This window comes from Sarcophilus harrisii, chromosome 1 (assembly GCF_902635505.1).
Source record: "Sarcophilus harrisii chromosome 1, mSarHar1.11, whole genome shotgun sequence".
Classification (NCBI taxonomy): Eukaryota; Metazoa; Chordata; class Mammalia; order Dasyuromorphia; family Dasyuridae; genus Sarcophilus; species Sarcophilus harrisii.
The window spans coordinates 373139902-373161921 of NC_045426.1; positions in this window are offsets into that span (position 1 = coordinate 373139902).

Genomic DNA, 22020 nt, shown 5'->3' on the forward strand with positions numbered 1-22020 from the left:
TTATCAATGGGAGAATAGCTGGTATTTTTATGTCTTTAAGTCAATTATTTATATATTTAAGAAATGAGGCCTTTATCAGAAATACTAGCTATAATTCCCCTCCCTGCCCAGATTTCTTCTAATTGTGAATTCATTAGTTTTGTTTGTGCAAAACTTTTTACATTTAATGTAAACAAAACTATCCATTTTGCACATAACAATGTTCTCTAGTTCTTCTTTGGCCATACATTTTTCCTTGAAGAAAATTCTTTGAGTTATGAAGTTATGGAGCAGTCATGTTATTGCTTTGGTTGAGAAAGTTTTCATACCTGGGAGCTCCCTCAATTGTTGAAACCATGTCTGACTATAACCCATCCCAGTTTTTAAAAAGTAGGATAAATACTAATAAGTTGCACAGTTTAATGATTTTGTAAAAATTGCCAATATCTCTAAAACTCACAATGAGCAAAATAAGATGAATAAAAAAGATTTATTTTGTTTCAGAGCAATATTGGCATTGAAAGAAAACTCAAAGTTTTAATTGGATTCTGGCATTAATTAAATAATGTCAATGGATGATAGAGAGAAGAAATATCTTTTAAACTTATTTTGATTTTGTTTTCTCTTCTAGAGAGAATGGCATTTACACTGAGATTTAAAAAATGCTTTTTAAGAGCTGAAGACCTGGAAAGAGAGTACTTCATTACTCTGTATGACTTCAAGTCTCTAAAACTAAATAAACTATATTGTAGGGCACTTACATGGCAAATATGATTGGAGAACTTCTTTCAGTAACATTTAAAAGATTGTGAAGAATAGAAGAAATGATATAAGTCTGAAGAAGGGCAGTTGACCTGATGTTTCCAAAAAGGGGAGGTAAAAAGTACAGAATGTATAACTAATGGGATAATGATTTGTGAACATTTAAAAAAAAGGAAAGTAGTGGTTCCTAAGATATGGCATAAATTCATTAAGAATGGGTAATACTAAATTATTAGTACTTTTTCTTAAATAAGATGAATTTACTAGTATATGAGAGGAATGGTATAGACATAGTACTCCTATTTCATTAAAGCATTTAATATTTTTTCATGTTTTTCTTATGACAAAAACTTCCCAACAGAAAGTTGCTCAGAAGTGAAGCACCTGGTATTAGGAAGACTGGATCTTCTACACAATTAGAGGTATTTAAAAAGAACCTATATGACCATTTAGGAATGTTGTAATATGTATTCTTCTTAGTTATAAGTTGGATTAGATGGCCTCACAAGCTTTTTAAGACTCTGACAATTTGTGATTCTTTTTATAACTCTCATCAAGAGTTCTGGCAGATTACAAAATGGGATAGCATTAGAAATGATTTTCTGCTTACAAATTCTTTATCCATCTCATAGATGATATTTCCCCTGGCACAGTCCTTGTGAATAGATGAAAATGTTTCCCAGATTCCTTTCTTAAGTTATAGCAACTGGAAGTTTGGCATAGAAATAGCTATATTCTGAATATCTAGGGAACTGAGTTCTAGCCCCAGTTCTGCTCCTCATTAGTTGGATGACCTTACAGAAGTCACTTAATCTCTCTGGGCCTCAGTTTCCTCAGCTGGAAAATAAGGGTATTGAACTAGATGGCCCCAAAAGTCCATTGCAGCTCTAAAACATTAATGATTCCATTTTCAATTCTCTGTTAGAAGTCAATTGAAATTGTTTCATGTGTTTTGTAACTTCTAATGTCAGTCTATTTGTGCTATTCCTCTCCTCCCTGTCACTGTTAGGTTGATGGTATATTATACTTATGTGTCAAAACCATAGCAATATTCCTTTGACATGTTATTGTGGTGCCTTAACCCTCTGTTTCCTCCATAAAGCATTATTGTAATACTTTATCAAAACAATCACTGGTTGATATTCTGGGAAAAAAAACATGTATATATTCCTTTAAAATTATAATCTTAAGGCTGTTTGGGAAAAGTGAAGAACTACATTCCCAGACCAGGAAGGATTATAGATATGATCTTTTGGGGGACTGGCAGTTTAAAAAATAAGAATGCTGAAAAATCGTCTTGTGTTATATCAGTCAATCCATTGCAATTGAGCACACATGTGTTAAGTTCCCACTATGTTCAATATCAAGAAATACTTTGATATTATTTTAATAACTTTATCTCTAATAAATAACCAATTAACATGAAAATGTTAAGTTGCACCTGAAATTGCACAGAAGATCATAATTTTTGTTTTGATTGTGTTGGTAAGAAAAGAAATTCCAACAATGAGCACTTCTTCCTTAGGTTTGCAGCTATTTTACCACAGTAGATTCTTTGGGCTTAGATGATGTGATTTGGAGACAATCCTGACAAAATTATTTGTTAGTTCCCAAGATCAAAACAACATAAAGAGAGTAATTGGATGTCATTTTATTTATCCCTGAGCTATTGATATTTCAATTGTTATTCATATTAATTCTACATTTTGAGCATAGGGAGGATATTGTTATAGTTAATGTGAGGGCATCCCAAGTATCCAGAAGGCTCCTGATATGAGAGAGGAGAGCAAACCTTGGTTGTGGATTCCCGCCTTAGTTCAGGGATCCAGAGTCTAAGGAAAATGCCTCCTGAAGGAGCCAGAAAATGTGTATTGTGGCAACTGTTGTCACAAAGCCAGATAGCCAGATACCAGATTGATTGTAATTCCTGAGTCTGTGGCTATGTTGCAAAATTGCCAAATGAGAGAGAAAAAAAAAAAAAAACAACCTAATTGGAGAATGTTTATACAGGCTGACTTCATAGTCACATCAGTTATATGATGTTAGCTCTGCAAGACAACTTAGAAACCATCTTTTTTATTCTATTTCCAAATGACTCCATGGAGTCCAATGGTAGAAATAAGTGAATTATTAGATTTAGGGAACTTATGTTTAAAAATACAAAATGGAGTGAAAATCATGACTTGAACATTTAATATAATTGGCAACCTTTTTTATTTAATGTGTAATGAATATTAAAGACCTAGATTATGTTAAGATCACAGATTTAGTGTTAAAATGTACCTTAGAAAATTATTATCTGCAACCTTCACTTTACAGATGAGAAAACTAAACTTAAGGAAAGTTGAATGATACTTTGCCCAAGATTACATAGGTAGTGAGTTGCAAAGTTAAGACTTGATGCTAGATACCTCTGTATCTAAAGTTCCTGTCCTTTCTATCTGTTTCACTGTAATATGTTCTGAGGAAAAATCCCTTCAAAGTACATATTTCTCTCATTTGGCAACTTTGGAGTTAATGGAATTAATATGGAGTTAATAATGACATCTTGTCCCATTGATGGTGATAATTTGATGATTGTGCATGATGGAAAGCTGGGGAGTCAATTGTTCAATCTCATTTTTGTCCAACTATTTATTTACTTTGTGGTTTTCAGAAAGTATTTTATTTTTGTTGTCTCTTTTTGTTACTTAACATGGGATAAATGCCAGCCATCAGATAAAATATCAACTTTGAAACTAATTATTTTCTGTGCAGATCAAGAGTATAGGAATAATGAGATACTAGTGTCAATGTCTCAGTGAAGGTCTATGCCTTTGGATGTAAGTCATGATTCCCTTTCCATCCTTGTAAGGTTGAGTAGCTGAGGCCTATGGAAAAGTAGAGTATGATTACAGTGTCAAGAAGGGGAATTATTTTAATTGTAGCTTTTGAGGTAAGCTGGGAGAAGAAAGATGGATAAGTGAAAAGAAGGTTGAGGAGTATTCAGAGATGATTCACATGAGAAATCCTCTTGAATATCAATTTATGGATTGATATTAATAATCAAAGTGTTTTAAAATATAGAATTATTAATTAATATGCTAAAATGACCAGTAGTTATTATATTTTCCAGAACCACTATCTCTCTTGAGCTATCTAAAAGCCAATGTGAACTCATATCAAGATATACATTATAGAAATGCTAAGATACAGTGGGAGGAAAGAAAAAGTTTAGTCAGATAAGTTTCAGAATGTTATAAAGGACAAAAGACATAGTAGCAGTGCTCCTGACTAACAGTGAAGAAGAATATGGTGATAACATAAAATTGCTTTTGAAAGTTCTGTGATTTTGTTCTGTCTTGACTTGGGTCCTGTTGAATGCAGGCCAGATGGGAGGGACTGATAACAACTAGACAGTAGATGTCAGTAGATATCCTGGCAACTGTTTTATATCTAGCCACATGAATTATCAAAATAAAACCTTATCTTCCAGGATTGTGTTGAAAACAGAATAGCAGTCCAACCGTGGATTCTGCTGTGAGGAAGAGGCAATATTATTTTTTTTTCTGAGGCAGAATATGGGTTTATCTATAGTGGAATGAAGAAAATACTCTGAGCCATTGATGCATTACTGAATATAAGTGATATGGGGAGGTTGGTCTGTTTTGATTAGATTAAAGGGAGAATTAGGACATGGTGAAAAGTGGAAAAATGATGTAACAACAGATCAAGCAATCAACAACCAGACTTCCTATAGCTCTGGCACTATGCTAGGTAGTGAGGATACAAAAACAAAAAATAAAATAGTTGGTGACTTCAAGGAGTTTAGATTTTATGGGAAAAGACAACATATATGCAAAAGACAATATAAGGCAAACACAAAAGAGATTTGAATTAGCTTTGCATAGAAAGACATTAGAGGCCTGAAGGAGCCAGAAAAGGCCTTCTTTAGAAAGATCACTTGAACTGAGCCTTAAAGAGGTGGTGATGACCATGGAGAATAGTGCAGTCATGGAGTTCATGGGTCAAGGTATGGGGAAAAATATAGAATGTATTTTTTCAGCAACAAAATGTAGGATGTCAGTAAGCAGCTCTTCATCAATCTTTACTAAGTAGTTGTTAGATCCTAATTTTGTTTTACAGTCTATAGTCACATGTTGCACATATTTTCCCCATGCTTTCCTTGCCAAAGCAACATTAATTATTATTTTAAATTACTATTTGCATGGCTTGTGATTACTTTTATTTTTACCTCCCCTAATGCCTATTTAATAATTCTTCCATCAATAATGGGAATCAAACTCAAATTATTCATGCTATGCCTATGATTTTTTTCCAGTCTCACATTAGTTGCTACATGGAATGAATTAGTTGCTATATGGAATAAATTACATAATACCTGAGACATAACCCCTACCCTCAAGAACTTTACAGTCTGTTGAAGGAACAATAGCAAGACAGTTCTTGGAATATAATTATTATTATATTATGCTTTTCTTAATCAATGCTTTTCATTCATTCAAAATTGATGATACTATTAAACAATACTAAACCAGGATTTAATTAAGTGTTAGCTTATGAAGTACATCCCCTACTGCTGGAATTTTGCATTCAAAGAAGATCACCTATGACTGGAGTGGTTTGACGATCAGGGTAGGACTTGAAACAGTTTTGAAGTTGGTAATATTTTGACAGATAGGTATACAATGTATGGTAGGTTATTGTTATATCAAATTTATCAATGTGAATTATATAAAGAAATGGTAGAAACTTTACTATTCTCACTATAGGATGTAAAAATTTACCACCAAGGAAATATCCCAATGATTTTACCTAAGGAGAAGAATTGTACAAGAGATGCTCACTATCATTCATGGAGTAATAAACAACACAAATGAACTCAAAATATTCTGGAGAGTTCAATGAAAAAATTGTACTGGAACTGCACTAGTATCATAAACCCCAACCTATTGCCCACAATTGACTTTTAATAAAATGAATTTTTTTTTAAAAAAGTCTTAAAAATACTTTTGTTTTGTTTGTTTTTAAAAATGTTGCCCTCTAACATACTTGTGATCTTTAAGCTACATGGAAATAAAAGATTCCAAAATATAGAAGCATAGAATTGGTATAATGAATAAAACATTGGGCTTCAAATCAAGAAATCCTGATTTCAAATTTTTCCTAAAGAATTTTTTACTTTATTTCCCCGAACAAGTCACTTATCCTCTCAATGTCAGTTACCTCATCTGAAAAATAGGTAAAATAACAGAATCTACATCAAGGTTATGAAAGATATTTGTGAAATGCTTTACAAACCCTTAGTAGTTTGCACAGTAGATAGAGCACTGAACCAAGAGGGAGGGAGGCCTGAATTAAAATCCTACCTTAAGCATTAGCTGCATGATTCTGGACAAGTCCTTTAACTTCAAGTTCCACTTTTATAAAATGATAATTACAATTATATCAACCTCTTAGGATTGGTATGAGGATAAAATGAGAAAATATTTGTTAAGTACTTTGTAAACTTTAAAATAGTGTATATTATATATAAACGCTAGTAAATGTGATGATGACAATGATTCACCAGAGCCACCTAAAATAATGTGGAATAAGGATAACTTTCATGTGATTCTGTTATCCTGTCTACTGCTAAACTTGTACCAAGAAGGTTTTCAGTGATGCTGAAGATGAGTTTGTATCCTCATATTTTTTAAATTAAATTAAAGTAATAAGCTATATATATCTGTAAAGCAGTTTATATAATACTGACTGTTATATCAATGATAATGCCAAGATAATAAATTGTTCTCATTTGTACATGTACTCAAAGAAATGACAGAAATGAAGTAATAAGGGTAACAATAAGAACATTGTTATCTGTAATTGACCAGAAATAACTATGGTTCAGAAAAGCTTAGGGAAAATAATTAAAATAGATATTTTCACAAATGCTCATGATAACTTAATTGCATTGAATAACAAATATAAACAGTATAAATAAATAAGTCACATGGAAAAAGAAAAAAAAAACTATGTATCATCTCTTTTGTCTTCTCTGCTACTAGAAGTTTTCCTAAAATACTTTCTATTAGCATAAAAACCAGTTTATTTCCCCAAATCTTTTTTTTCAATTATAAGAAAGTTATTTTTTCTATCTGCCATGATACTCACAATATTAAGTGTAAAAGAATAATACTAGCATAGTGATTTATCACACAACATTTCTATCTGAACTTTATTGAAAAAGATGAAAAGAAACAGATAATCACCACCATCACCATCACCACTACCATCATCTGTGGAAACATGTTTAAAGATTGCATAAATATCTAGATAACATCAATGATATAAAATTTTAACATCTGATTACTCAAATTAAGGCAATAAAAATATGTAAAAGGAATCTGCAAAACAAAACCATATTAATAATTCTAGATTCTCTTCCTCAGAAACAGAAAGAAAAAAAAAAAACAAAGGCTAAGGCAATATATAGAAGTCAGAGAAGTACAAAAGGAAAATAAATAATTCAACATCAGTTAAAGACATTACAATGAATCTTGCTAAGAAAAGAACTCAGGAACAAGATAGAAGTCTGATAAAAAGATGATTTGAAAAAAATTCTAATCATCTATTTGGTTATAAGAACAAGAGCATAAACAGAAGCATAAAATGGAATAAATGAGAAACAGTGTATGTGTATGTTTGTGTGTGCATCATTATTATACTGAATAACAAATAAATATGTCAACAGAGAGGACTGAAACATAGTCATTCTGCAAAATTAGAAAGCTTGGAATTACATAATAAAATTAGATGCAGCAGTAGATAAAAGATCTGATATGGAGACAGGAAGTCCAAAGTTCAAATTCTACTACAGATCATTTGTTGTATGATTTTGTACTAATAACTTCACCTCTCTGAGTTTTTCCATATGTAACTTTAGGAAATTAGATTTTATAGACTCCAAGGTCTATTGTAGCTCTACGCTTATGATTTCCATAAGAGCTATGGTTATTGAATAAAGCTTTTCATAATTATATATAACTAGCAAGATCTTTTACTATTCTCTTCTCTCACCCTAATTTTTAAAGTTTCTTAATAGATGTGATGACAAATATTATTAAATGATGAGAAGCTCACTACATCCTCCAAATATAGTTCAACTATATGTTTATGTATTTTGTGTGCAAAACATTGTTAGTCACACAAAAAATCTAGAAATTTTATAGGCAAACCAGATTACTTAAATAATCAAGAAGTATAAAAATAAACTTGTTATCAATGATGGAACTTTGAACAAGTTTTTCCAAAATAGCATAATATTCATATCACATTTGTTTATTATAACAATGCTGCTGACTTTTTCGCATATACATATATGTATATATGATTAGAATCAAATGTAATAAGAATGTCAAAGTATTTATTATACATATGGAAAACATTTTCATTTAACATATGCTACCAAAATAATAATGTGAATAATAATTCACATAAATCATAATGTTTTTTCAGTGAGACATTTTAAGCATTATAGTTCTGATTCGCCTTAAATTATTATAATTTCTCCTAAATAGAACTAGCTATAGCTTTAAAATTAAAGAAAATATCAAACTAAAACATCTCACTAAACATTTCAATCAGTCAGATAATATGGATTTATTAATGCCTCCTAAGTGCTAGGCACTATGCTAATTTCTAAGAACACAAACAAAGAAAAAAGAAAGTTTATGTTCTAGAGAAGATTACATTCTAATATGAGGAAAGAACAGATATTCTACTGAAAATTCTAGAAAGAATCATCCCATTGGAGGGAGGGACCACAGGGGCTAAGGATATTTCCAGACTGTGAATTCCAGGGCTGAAATGATCTTCTAAGAACAACATATTTTCTGGTAGAAAGACATAGAAAGTAAGACTGAAGTGAAACCTGATGACAAATAATACATTTAGTCTTTGTGCAAGCCGTAAAACTATGTGGTTCCACCAGAGCATAAGTTAAACAACTCATTCATCTCAAGGATTTTTTTTCAGTGATATCAAAATATCACTTTAGTCACTTGTAAAATTCTTAATTTATATAAAGAAAAGGTAAAGATTGAAAGCTTTGAGTTTAATCTAAATTTCAGCTTTAACCAATGAATAAAGATAATTGTAACAGAATAGTTTGGTCTTCTCTAGGTCAAACACATTGAGCACAAAGATATCAAAGAGAAATGTATGAATGAATTCACAGACATATTCTCTTGTATTATGAAATAAATGGGAAGAGCATTTTTCATTAAATTAATACCTGATTAATAACAGAAAAACTGAAAAAAATGAACAATAATACATTTGGAAGATATACTAATGAAATCTACCACAATATTAATAAAATAGGGTTGAGTGCCTTAAGACAGCTATAGAAACATTAGCATTTCCATGATAAAAAGAGGGAAGAGAATTGAAATACATTCCTGGAGAACAAGACAAATAAGATCTACAGAGGATGATTTTTATTCTCTGCCATGGCTTCTGACTTTTAAACAAAATTGCTCTCCCCAAAGTTACCAGTGATCTATTAATTACCACATCTAATATCTTTTTCTCAACCCTCATCCTTCTTGACCTCTCCAAAGATTTTGAAAAATGTTAACACCCCTTTCTCCTTGATACTTTAAGATTTTCAGAATACTGTATCTTCTCATTTTTCTCCTTTCTTTCTGTCAATCCCTTCTCTGTTCCCTTTGCTGAATTTTTATCCATATCTGACACACTAACTGGAGGTGTCCTGACCTTCCCTTCTCACTCTATATTATAGTGATCTCATCAGCTCCCATGAATTCAATTATTATCTCCACAAAACTCCAGTGAGTCTCATATCTACTTATCTGTTGCTAATCTCTCTCCTGACATTCAGTTTCATCTACAACTGCCTGATCTTGAATTGGATATCTCATGAAAACCATAAACTAAAATATGTACAAATTAAACTTATTATTCTTGCCCTCTAAATCTTCCTTTCTTCCTAATTTTTCTCTTACAGTCAAAAGCAACTCCATCTTTCTTATCATGAATGCTCTCAAACTTTTTGTCAACCTTGATTCCTTATACTCTCCCACCCCTATTGTCAATGTGTTGCCAAGTTGTACTGTTTCTACTTTAATAATATCTCTCATATACATGACATTATCCCTGACTTCTCTCATGCTGCCAGTATCCTGGTGCAACCCATCATCAGCATGTGTTGACTGTTGCTTTCTGGTTGGTCATCCTGCCTCATTTTTTTTCTCTCTCTTATTTTTGTACATCCCATACTCATGTGTCAAATTGATATTTCCAAAGCAGAAGTCTGAATATGTTACACATCCATTCCACAAAACTTTAATGGCACCCTATTACTTCAAAGATCAAATATAAAATGTTTTCTTTATCATTTAAAATCTTTCATAATTTCTTGCCTTTCCAAGTTTTTAATCTTGTTACACCTTATTCCCCTTCATGTAGTCCGCAGTACAGTGACACTGGTTTCCTTGATGTTTTCCCTAGAAGACAATCCATCTCTCTTGACTTTTTGCATTTTCACTTGCCTCTCTATCTATGTCTGGAATTCTCTTCCTCCTCTTTTCTATCTCCTGGTTTCTTGGGGCTTCATTTAAAATCCAAATAAAATTCTTACTTTTTACAGGAAGCCTTTACTGATGCTGTTAATTCTAGTTTATATCCATTATCATTACTTCCAACTTATTTCATATCTATCTTGTTTTTAAATAGTTATTCGTATATTGTTTTTGCTATAAGACTTAGAACTCCTTGAGAAGAACTACCTTTTGCCTTTCTATATATTCCCAACATATAGTATAGTGCCCAGAACATAGTAGACATTTAATAAATACTTGTTCATTTGTCTTATTCCATTCATCTGTTTACTAGTTTGTTAAACTTGAATATAAAACATTAAAAACAGGGTAGCAATTTGACCCAACACCATTTTTTAAAAAATCCTATTAAAAAACTTAATAACAATAAGAAAACCATAATAGTAACAACCATCACCAATATTACCACTAGATATTATATCTTAATAATAATAATACTGATATAATGTATTAGAATGTAAATTTAATGAAAAAACAAAGCCCATAACTCCAAGGCAGTTAAAGAACAATAAATGCTTCTTCATTACAAAGGGGAGACAGAGTATTGAAAGACATTTTATGATGTATATAATAAACAAGTCAAAAACCTAACCAAATATAAATGAAAGGAATAACTATCAACTCAATTGTAGTAGAAGTTGATAACAGGTATTTGTCATTCAATTTCTTTAATGTAACTTATCACAGTTACATTCACAGGAGTGATTTAGAATGGAATCTGTGAAATGACTAAGAGGAGAATGCATCCAAAAGGACTTCCAGGGTGACACCTATACAAACTTAGCTAATATGTTCATGAAATCAAATCATTAAGTATTCAAATAAGTCATTAAATCATGTGGATTTGTGAATTTGTGCAAACAGAAGAATTTATGATGGCAAATCAGGACCAAATAATTGCCATCAAAAATTACAAAAGGATTTTCCTGAAATAATCTGGACTTTTTGATAAATGTAGATTATGCAAAGAAATAGAAATTTTATAATAAATAATTTTGGTCATCACAAAATTTTAATTAAAATCATGACTTGTTACCTAGAATTAGACATCAGAATCTTTCTTTCATGGATGAAGAGAAAACAACCCATACTATAAATATCTAAAAATATATTGGAGAGATGCAATGACATAAGTAGAATAAGACAATTATCAAAAAACAAACTTTTGCCTATAATTACTCACATAAAACATCAATTCACAAGCTAAATTTTAAAAATTAAAAAAATAGGAGTATGCTTTTAGAATATATCTTCATATAAACTGTTCTTAATCCACAAGCTATATGGTGGTAAAAGCTTCAAAATTTTGAGAGCTCTGACAAAGGGTATCAAAATCATGTCAGAATTGGAAAAAGTGCACACCATCCCTATTGTCCAGTTTGTTACTGGTATTGAGCTACAGATGCTTTTAGAATGTTCACAGCTAATTTTGATATTTTTATTCAACTATAAAGAAATTATTATTTTATCTTTTGTAAGAATCAATGGAAAATGAACTATAAAAGAATAGGATAGTGAGCTATTTCAGAACTCTTTCTATCTGAACTCAATAGAAAAAAGATGAAAATGAGATCATAGTAATAATAGCTAACACAAATTTTATGTTTATAATATACATATTTATTTTATTTAATAATCAAATTTTGTAAAGTATTTACTATGATCTCCATTTTACAATTGAGTTTTATAGTTATCAAATGCTGAGGACAGAATTCAAAGGGCTCACTGACTTGACTAAGTCCATTTTCTTTCCATTCTACCAAATTGCTTCTCAAGAGTTTATCCTTTAATAGGTAAAAATATGTAAATACATCAGTCAAAGGCAATTCACCATCCTTATATACATTCATAAACTTAGTTTCATCCTTGATTCCTCACTCTCACCCCTATCACCAATCCGTTGTCAAGTTTTGACATTTTTACTTTAGTAACATCTCCCATATACAACCTCTTATCTCTCATTGATTAATGACAGATTATAAGTCAAAATTGAGCTATGGGCAAATTTCTATGTAGAATTTACAGAAGGAGACAGAATTTGTGTATTTCAGGCATGGCTTCATAGGGGAGACACCAGAATTGGACCTCAAAAAAAGGCTTAAAGTAAAAAAACTTCATAAAAAAGGGAACACACTTTTGGTCTTTGAGGTATCTGCAACTTATTCCTTCTTCTTCATATCTTGTCTCCCAGCTGTGTCCAAGTGGAATAAATAAATAGGACCAAAAAGTTGTTTGATTTTTCAAATAAGCTTCTGGCTAAAATGATGCCATTGGAAACTTGGAAAAACAAACTCACTTGCTCTGAAATAGCTGAGGCCGCCAAAGCAAACCAAGATAGACAAAACAAAGGGCACATCAACATAATGTACATATTGTGAGGATTCTTGAAGGTCAGAGCATGATCTTTTACTTCTTAGTGACACATAATGCCAATATTTGTCAGATCTTACTGAAGACTAAAGCTCAGCAAGGTGGGGGGAGGTGAGGGGAAAGGCAATGCGTGACATTTGTGCTCTGTCCTATAGCATCAAACAATTTATTGTTATAGACACCTAGGTTGGAAAAAGAAAGGTTTGAGGTTATTATTTTGTACATGATCTTATGAGGACTGATTAGGTATTAATGTTGATATAGCCTCTTCTCTAAATTCCAAAATATTTTGTCATCTCTTTATTATGTTACTATCAGAGTATTGAAGTGACACCATGAAATAATGACAAAAGAATAACAATAAATATAATAATAATGATGATAATGATGATTTTGAAAATAAAAATACTGATTTAATTTTATAGACCTTTAAATTTTATTATGATATCATATTGTTCCTTTGTAGTATTATATTCTATGGTTTCTCTAAGATATGTCAATCAATCAATAAGCATTTATTAAATTTTTATTATGTTTTAGACATTGAGCTACTATGTGTTGGGAATGAAAAGAAAAGAAAATATACTCCCTGTCCTCAAGGAGTTTATATTCTATAGGGGAGAGAGAACACATATACATTTAAGTATATGTAAATATATCCATAATAAAAACAGTAATTTTGATTGAGAGCCAGATATAATGTTGAAGAAGGAGTGTATAAAATACATGAGAAATAGCCTGAGGCAATACGTAATGAAAGGAGATGGGGTGACTTGTGTGAAAAACAACAAAAAGGTATCTCTGACTACATCACAGCGTTTGTGAAAGGCATTAAGATTGAGAATGTATACGGTAGTCATATTGTTTAGAATTTTAAATTTCAAACCAAGGAGTATGCATTTGGTATTAAAAGTAGTAGGGAGAGAAATGAGCCCTCCCTTTCTCATATGTCTCATCTTTCTCCATAAGCGGTTTCTTATGCAATTGCTGACATTCTAATGTTTAATCATTATTGGGGAATACACTATTTATCTCTGGCAAAAATTTTCACCTTTGTATTGCCAGTACCTACCACTTTGTTCTCAATATGGGTGTGCTTTATATACAAGTACTTAAGAAATTTTATTTTGTTTTATTATGTCAGATTGAGTTGCAATTGTACTAAATTTTATTGTTTTTTATTATGCAAGATTGAATTGCATTCAGTTTTCAAACTTGTTTCATTTATTAACTAATTATTAATTAATTTATTACTCAGAAATTTAGTGGCTTTTGTTATAAGTGACATGTCTCCCCAACTGAACTTTAGCTATTTTAATTATGTTTTAAGAAGTAGAGCAAAACATATTTGAACTTCATATTCCAAATCCTTGTTATCAATTTTCAGTATCATACTTCATAAGAATTTATAAGCTTTCCTCATATTCTGGAGAGAAACTTTTCATAAATCAAAGCATTTAGAGTAAAAAGGCACCTTAGATAGCATCTTTTCTAATACTCTTCTTTGACAGATACAGAAACTGTCTCCAAAAAATTAAGAGAGAAGTTGAGGGGATTTTTTTTTTTTAAGAATCTCTGAGGAAAAGCAATTGATCTGAGTTGAAATTTAGCAGCTTGTCTTACTTAGGAATCAAAGTTTACTCTCATTCCTCTATTTGGGAAAGAAGTGGTCACAGAAATTAGATGTTAGATATGGCAATTAAAATAATGTATTTTTGAAGTGATTGAGTTGATGCAAAGAACATTATTGTCAATGGGCAGAGTATAAAAAAACATTATATAAGGAATGGATATCAAACATCTCTTCAACACCCCTAAGTTTAACCTGACCTACATTAAAATATTATTAGGAAAAAAATAACAAAATAAAATTCAACAAAACATAGACAATATTAATAGGTGGTTTCTAAAGCCAATATGCAGCCTGTAGGAATCTATATGTACTTTTCAGTCTTCCCTATTCCTATATGTTTGACACCAGTGGTATAGGAATCTTTGCCAAGCTTTTTCCTGTGAAATTATTGCCATTTGCTGATGGATACTTTTTTTCTGATATTGGACATATTTCACTTTATCAAGTGTAAATATCCTCATTAACACTACTTTTAAGAACATATCATGACTAATGACACACTTTAGACATGTTCTTGTACTTTACAAAGAAAAAAATTCAGCTACTTTGAGAGAGATGAATATATTTATTTTTTTATTAAAGCTTGTTAATTTTCAAAACATATGCAGGGATAATTTTTCAACATTAATCCTTATAAAATCTTGTGTTTCAATTTTCCTCCCCTTTCCCCCACCCTCTCCCTTAGATAGCAAGTACTCCAATATATGTTAAACATGGTAAAAATATATGTTAAATCCAATATAGCCATACATATTTACATAATTATCTTGTTGCACAAGAAAAATCAAATCAAAAAGAGAAAAAAATGAGAAAAAATAAAAGGCAAGTAAACAACAATAGAAAGAGTAGAAATGCTATATTGTGATCCACACTCAGTTCCTATAGTCCTCTCTCTGGGTATAGATGGCCCTCTTAGATGAATATATTTAGAGGTGAAAGAAGAAGCTCCTGGACAAATTCCACAACTAGAAACTGATCCTGTTCCTTAGAGGGGAAATCTGTGATGCTTCTCATCATTCTACCCTCAAGAAATCATGTGGCACCAATTGATATAGACCCATCAGACAATGGTAATTAGAGGCAGTGATAGATCAGCATAACCCAAAATTATGCATAAATATTTTAGCCCTAAGCCTCCAAGAAACAGAGGATGAGTTAGCTAATAGCTGAATGCAGAGACATAATTATGGAATATCAGGCTGAACTTCCTGAGTCCATATACATCAGGACAAGTGGAGAACTTGTACTGGAACTGGAGAGGAAAACAGCTTCAATGGATTCAGAAAATTAAAGTATGAACTACAATTATTTCATATCTTAAAAGGGAAGACATAATTAATGAAAAGATAAAATCTCTTTGGAGTAGAGAGAAGACTCCAGGAAAATTTCTAGAAATATCCACGCCGAAGTAGAAAGACAAGAGTCAATACGGCAGGTGTAAGTGAATGTCTGGAGCTTGGGAGGAATGATACTTTGTGCATGATTAAGGAGTGCCATTCAGAAGATCATGTATATTAAGATTGGGAAAGGATCTTAAAGATCATAGCATCCAATATTCTCATTTTATAGATGAGAAAACAACTGAGATTTAGAAAGGTAAGTGATTTGCCCAGAGTTATATAAGCATAGGTAGTGTACTCTATGAATGGGAGCATGATGGGGAGGGAGAGTCTTGTCCAGGAACTTGGAGTTCCAACATATTGGTGAATGGTACTGAGAATCTATTTATAAAGGCTTGGGTTGACTGTTCAAGTAGCTGTTTGTACTTAAGGAGTTGTTCTGTGTTTTGGTGTCAACCTTCAATTCATTGTTACCAATTTTGGAGACAGAGTTATGATGAAATCAGATTTCATATCTGAAATGAAAGTTCCTTAGCTTCTGATAGTCTTCCCTATTAAGAATATGCCCGGATAGCAGAGCAATAATATATCCCTTGCTTCTTGAGCAAGGAGATGAATCTTAATTTGTAGTCATGAATATCTGCATACTCTCTGAAAGTCTTGTTCACACAGCAATTTACTCTTCCCTATCATTCTATTAAATATCATGATATCAAAAATCAGCTGTGTTAAAGCTGGTATACAAACTGATGTCTTTTGTTCAAATTTAGAGTCCTTCCCATGATTTCAGTTTTCTAGATACACCATTTACTGAAAAATACAGTTGACTTTGTTTTAATGTAATAGTTTATAATGTTGCACTATTTTTTTGCTTCTGATCTCAGAATTCATCACTGTTCATTAACTGAGTTATCAATTTATATAGGACAGTCCAAATTTCAGAACCAAAGCTGGACAGTGTTAGGATAAAGAGAAGAAATATTACCTACTGTCCATGGGGAATACAAAGCAAACATAAGGAGTAACCTAAGAATCAGAAATCAAAGGACCTAGAATAGGAGCAATGAATAACAAGTAAGATAACACCTGGCTGGATACATAGGCAAGGCAACAGAGTTCAGGGTATGGAAGTGCCCTTGACATTAATATATCTATTTTATATGTTATCTTACAAGGTAGATTCACTGGACACAGATTAAATCTATTTACTGAAAGGTGTCAATCAGGAGCCTGAAATAAGGTAAAATCCTGCTCACTTCTAGATGGCTTTGCTGTTGTTTACTAAGTAGCTTTGCTGAGCTGTCTTTCCCTCTACCCCCTTCCACTCAAACTGACCCACAATTATTCCTGCAAAATATCCTGCTTTTATATCTTTCTATTCCTGGAAAAGATTGTCCATGCTTTTTTTTTTTTTTTTTCATAACCCTTCTCTGACTTCCCTTTGTGTTTTTCAATATCAAATCTTCCCTGTTCCTTCTGGGCTATGGACTTCTTTATACCTTGTATTAGGCATGGGGGGAAGCAGGTGGGAGAGAGAGGATTACAATTAGAGTCTGATTTTCCTCCTAATAAAACTTTTCTACTTTCATCTTAGCCTGGGCTTCTTTGCATTTGGGGGGTGAACTTGACCCAGTTGACAAGGATAAAATCCAGAATTTGCCACAAGGCTTTAAGCCACATCAGTTCTTTTGTTGGTTTCTAGTAAAGAATGAAGTCTTAAAAGTATTGAGTCACATCCATGCTATTTGGGATACAGAGAATCCTAAATAGATGTTTTTAGTATGAAATGAAAAGAATCTCAATGATAAATGCAAATACTGAATTTTTTTCTTCCTTGATTCTTTTTTAAACTCATTTAAATGTTTTGCAAGCAACAGTGAAATTTTAAGTCATGAATGAATGGAATAGACTTATTTCATCTAAATCAATTTGCCCTAAGTGTACACATTTTTCTCTCATTAAAATGTGATTTCCCATTTCCCAATGTAGGCACTCCTCCTCAGATACACATTCTTAATTTCTTCACCTCTAAGTAGATAGTTTATGAAAACTGATCTTCCCAAATCCAGTTGGGTGATAGCGCCTTCTGAAATTAGATGACTTATTCTCAGATGACAGATAACCAGCCTGAAACTAGATCCATACTCTGAACTTCCTAGTATTTGTAGAAGCTTCCAGAGCACATGTTCTTCTGACATCATCATAGAGGATCCAGGAGCACCCCAATGTCACAACAAGAGATTAGAAGAGATTGGAAGATATTAGAGAAGACAGTTTATATAGACTTCTGCCACAAAATGCCCGAAAAATACACATACACATCCATTTATTCATCTATTCATTCATTTATTCACAGTGCCACCATACTAGAATATTGGATTCAACTAGGTTGACAAAAATTCAAATTATCAACATGCAACATAACATCCAGAGTCCATGTGTGAAGAAGTTATTAAGGAGCTGTACCTATCATAAATTTCACTTAAAAACCCCACAGCTATGAAGAGCAAACAATCTTAGGCATTATCTAATGATCAAATCGAAAGGTAGTTGTAAAAGGCTGACAGTTTGTGCTTTTTCCATGCAATCCCTTTGTTCTCCCTCCTTCGAGTGAGTGATTGGTCATTGCAGTGTCACTGCCAAATTCCCATGCACAAGTCATCTCCCCACATTCAGTAATGCATTACTCTCATGAGAAAGTAATCAAGTAAAATATAACTGATGACTTTCTAGATCCAGCAATCTGTTATTTGTGATAAATTACACTCGACTCTGACTTTAACAGTCTTGTGTATAAGTTAGTGGCTAATGTATATTCCTGCATTTTCATTTTCTTGTAGAGCCTGTCAGCTCACCAACGGAGGTGGGGAGCCAGAGAAGCAGGGAGGAAGGGACGGAGGGAGGGACTGTCCTCCATCTGTAAGTGGTACACAACTAGCCTCCTGGAGTTATTAAAGGAAAATTGGAAAAGTTTCCAGAAGATTAAGCAGAAAGCTTACAACTTGCACTGGACTCTCAATTTTCCAGTGGCTCTGACAGAAGGATAAATCTTTAGCTGTTTTAACTAAAATCCAAGCCAACCAATGCCTAACTACAGTAAACAAAATTTATTATGATTCGGACATGGCTGTCGTGCTTAGGTCTAAGTTGACAAAACTGTCAACACATGAATCCTTTAGTTGAGAAAAATGCACCAAGATGTTTCTCAACAAGGAAAGAGGATAGGGGATGGGGAGAATTATAAATAAACAATATGTCTCTGCATCAATAAGCAAAAGTAGGAGGAAGAGAGCATTGTAATCTTTGATGTTAATGAGAATTGAGTTTAAATATTTAAAATAAGTGGCTTGTTAAAAGGTGTGTTTTCTAAGAGGTACAGAAAAGTCACTCTTCCACAGAAATCTCTCTTATTGCTTCTATCATGGTATATAAAAGGCCCATGATGGACACTTCTATGGATTCAAGCACTGAAAAAACTTTGTTAAAATGAAATTTTGGGTTGCAATGGTAAATATCTAGGTATTATGGATTGAGAATTGTCCTTAGGGAAAAAAAAAAGAAATCAGGTCCAAATTCTCATACATAATCAAAAATGTGATTATAGGCAAGCAAATTTACCTCTGTAGCCTCAATTTTTTTTTATCTGTAAAATGTGGTGATGAAATTTGCATTACTTATTTCCTAAGTTTGCTGTCAGCAAAGTATATTATAAAGTATAACACATTAAACATGAGGCTCATTTCTTTTTATTGAAAACTCAAATGTTGCAAATTATATAATTTACAATGAATCTGAATTTTATGGATATTAAGTTATATTGAAATTATCTAATTTAGAACTTCTTTTTAGGGGGCAGGATAAGTGGAACTAAAATCCAGATCCATTATTGCATTGGTGGAAGAAATTTCTAAGTGAAAAATTCCTCCATTAAGGAATATCTTCAACTCATCTATAACTTAACATCTATAAATATCTTAGCGTCACTGAGAGAGTAAATGAAATACCAGTCATCACATAGTTTTGACATTTATAATCCTAGGTTTTGGGTTTTTTTTTGTTATTTATATGATTTCCTTTCTTTCGGTACTTGATTTTGGTCCTGAAAAATCAGGCAGCAACATTTTAGATGAAAAACATTGCTCAGAAAATTATAGACCACTTTTCACACAAATTAAGTCTGATCTAACCAATTGGAAAAATATTAAATGCTCTTGGATAGGGCGAGCAAATATAATAAAGATGACAATATTACCTAAACTAATCTATTTATTTAGCGCTATACCAATCAGACTCCAAAAAACCTATTTTAATGACCTAGAAAAAATAACAACAAAATTCATATGGAAAAACAAAAGGTCAAGAATTTCAAGGGAATTAATGAAAAAAAAATCAAATGAAGGTGACTTAGCTGTACCAGATCTAAAATTATATTATAGAGCAGCACTTACCAAAACCATTTGGTATTGGCTAAGAAATAGATTAGTTGATCAGTGGAATAGGTTAGGTTCAAGGGATAAAAACAGTCAACAAAATATAGCAACCTAGTCTTTGACAAACCCAAAGATCCCAGCTTTTGGGATAAGAACTTACTGTTTGATAAAAATTGCTGGGAAAATTGGAAACTAATATGGCAGAAACTAGGCATTGATCCATACTTAACGCCGTACACCAAGATAAGGTCAAAATGGGTTCATGACCTAGGCATAAAGAATGAAATTATTAATAAATTAGAGGAACATAGGATAGTTTACCTCTCAGACCTGTGGAAGGGGAAGGTCTTTATGACCAAAGCAGAACTAGAGATCATTACTGATCACAAAATAGAAAATTTCGATTATACCAAACTGAAAAGTTTTTGTACAAACAAAACTAATGCAGACAAGATTAGAAGGGAAGCAATAAACTGGGAAAATATTTTTTTACAGTCAAAGGTTCTGATAAAGGCCTCATTTCCAAAATATATAGAGAATTAACTCTAATTTATAAAAAATCAAGCCATTCTCCAATTGAAAAATGGTCAAAGGATATGAACAGACAATTCTAAGATGAAGAAATTGAAACTATTTCTAGTCATATGAAAAGATGCTCCAAGTCATTAATCAGAGAAATGCAAATTAAGACAACTCTAAGATACCACTACACACCTGTAAGATTGGCTAAGATGACAGGAAAAAATAATGATGATTGTTGGAGAGGATGCAGGAAAACCGGGACATTGATGCATTGTTGGTGGAGTTGTGAACAAATCCAACTATTCTGGAGAGTAGTTTGGAACTATGCTCACAAAGTTACCAAACTGTGCATACCCTTTGATCCAGCAGTGTTACTACTGGGCTTATATCCCAAAGAGATTATAAAGAAGGGAAAGGGACCTGTATGTGCACGAATGTTTGTGGCAGCCCTTTTTGTAATGGCAAGAAACTGGAAACTGAATGGATGCCCATCAGTTGGAGAATGGCTGAATAAATTGAGGTATATGAATATTATGGAATATTATTGTTCTGTAAGAAATGACCAACAGGATGATTTCAGAAAGGCCTGGAGAGACTTACACGAACTGATGCTGAGTGAAATGAGCAGGACTAGGAGATCATTATATACTTCAACAACAATACTATATGATGACCAGTTCTGATGGACCTGGCCATCCTCAGCAATGAGATCAACCAAATCCTTTCCAATGGAGCAGTAATGAACTGAACCAGCTACGCCCAGAGAAAGAACTCTGGGAGATGACTAAAAGCCATGACATTGAATTCCCAATCCCTATATTTATGCCCACCTGCATTTTGATTTCCTTCACAAGCTAATTGTACAATATTTCAGAGTCTGATTCTTTTTGTGCAGCAAAATAACAGTTTGGTCATGTATACTTATTGTGTATCTAATTTATATTTTAATATATTTAACATCTACTGGTCATCCTGCCATCTGGGGGAGGGGGTGGGGGGTAAGAGGTGAAAAATTGGAACAAGAGGTTTGGCAATTGTTAATGCTGTAAAGTTACCCATGCATATAACCTGTAAATAAAAGGCTATTAAATAAAACAAAAAAACAAAAACAAAAAAAACATTGCTCAGGTCCCTAATATTTACTCATAAAGATTTAATAGATTGGGTCAGAGTTCCAAGTATCAATAGAAAAAGAGGGTTTAAGAAAGCTCTAGAGAAGAGGTGTCAACAAGTTGGTTTGAAAGTTTAACACTTTCAAAGGCCTGCTGAATCAATTTAAAATATAATTAGGAAATATTTTACATATAGGTAAAAATATAATAAAACAGAGATAACATTTATTTCAAAACTGGATCAAC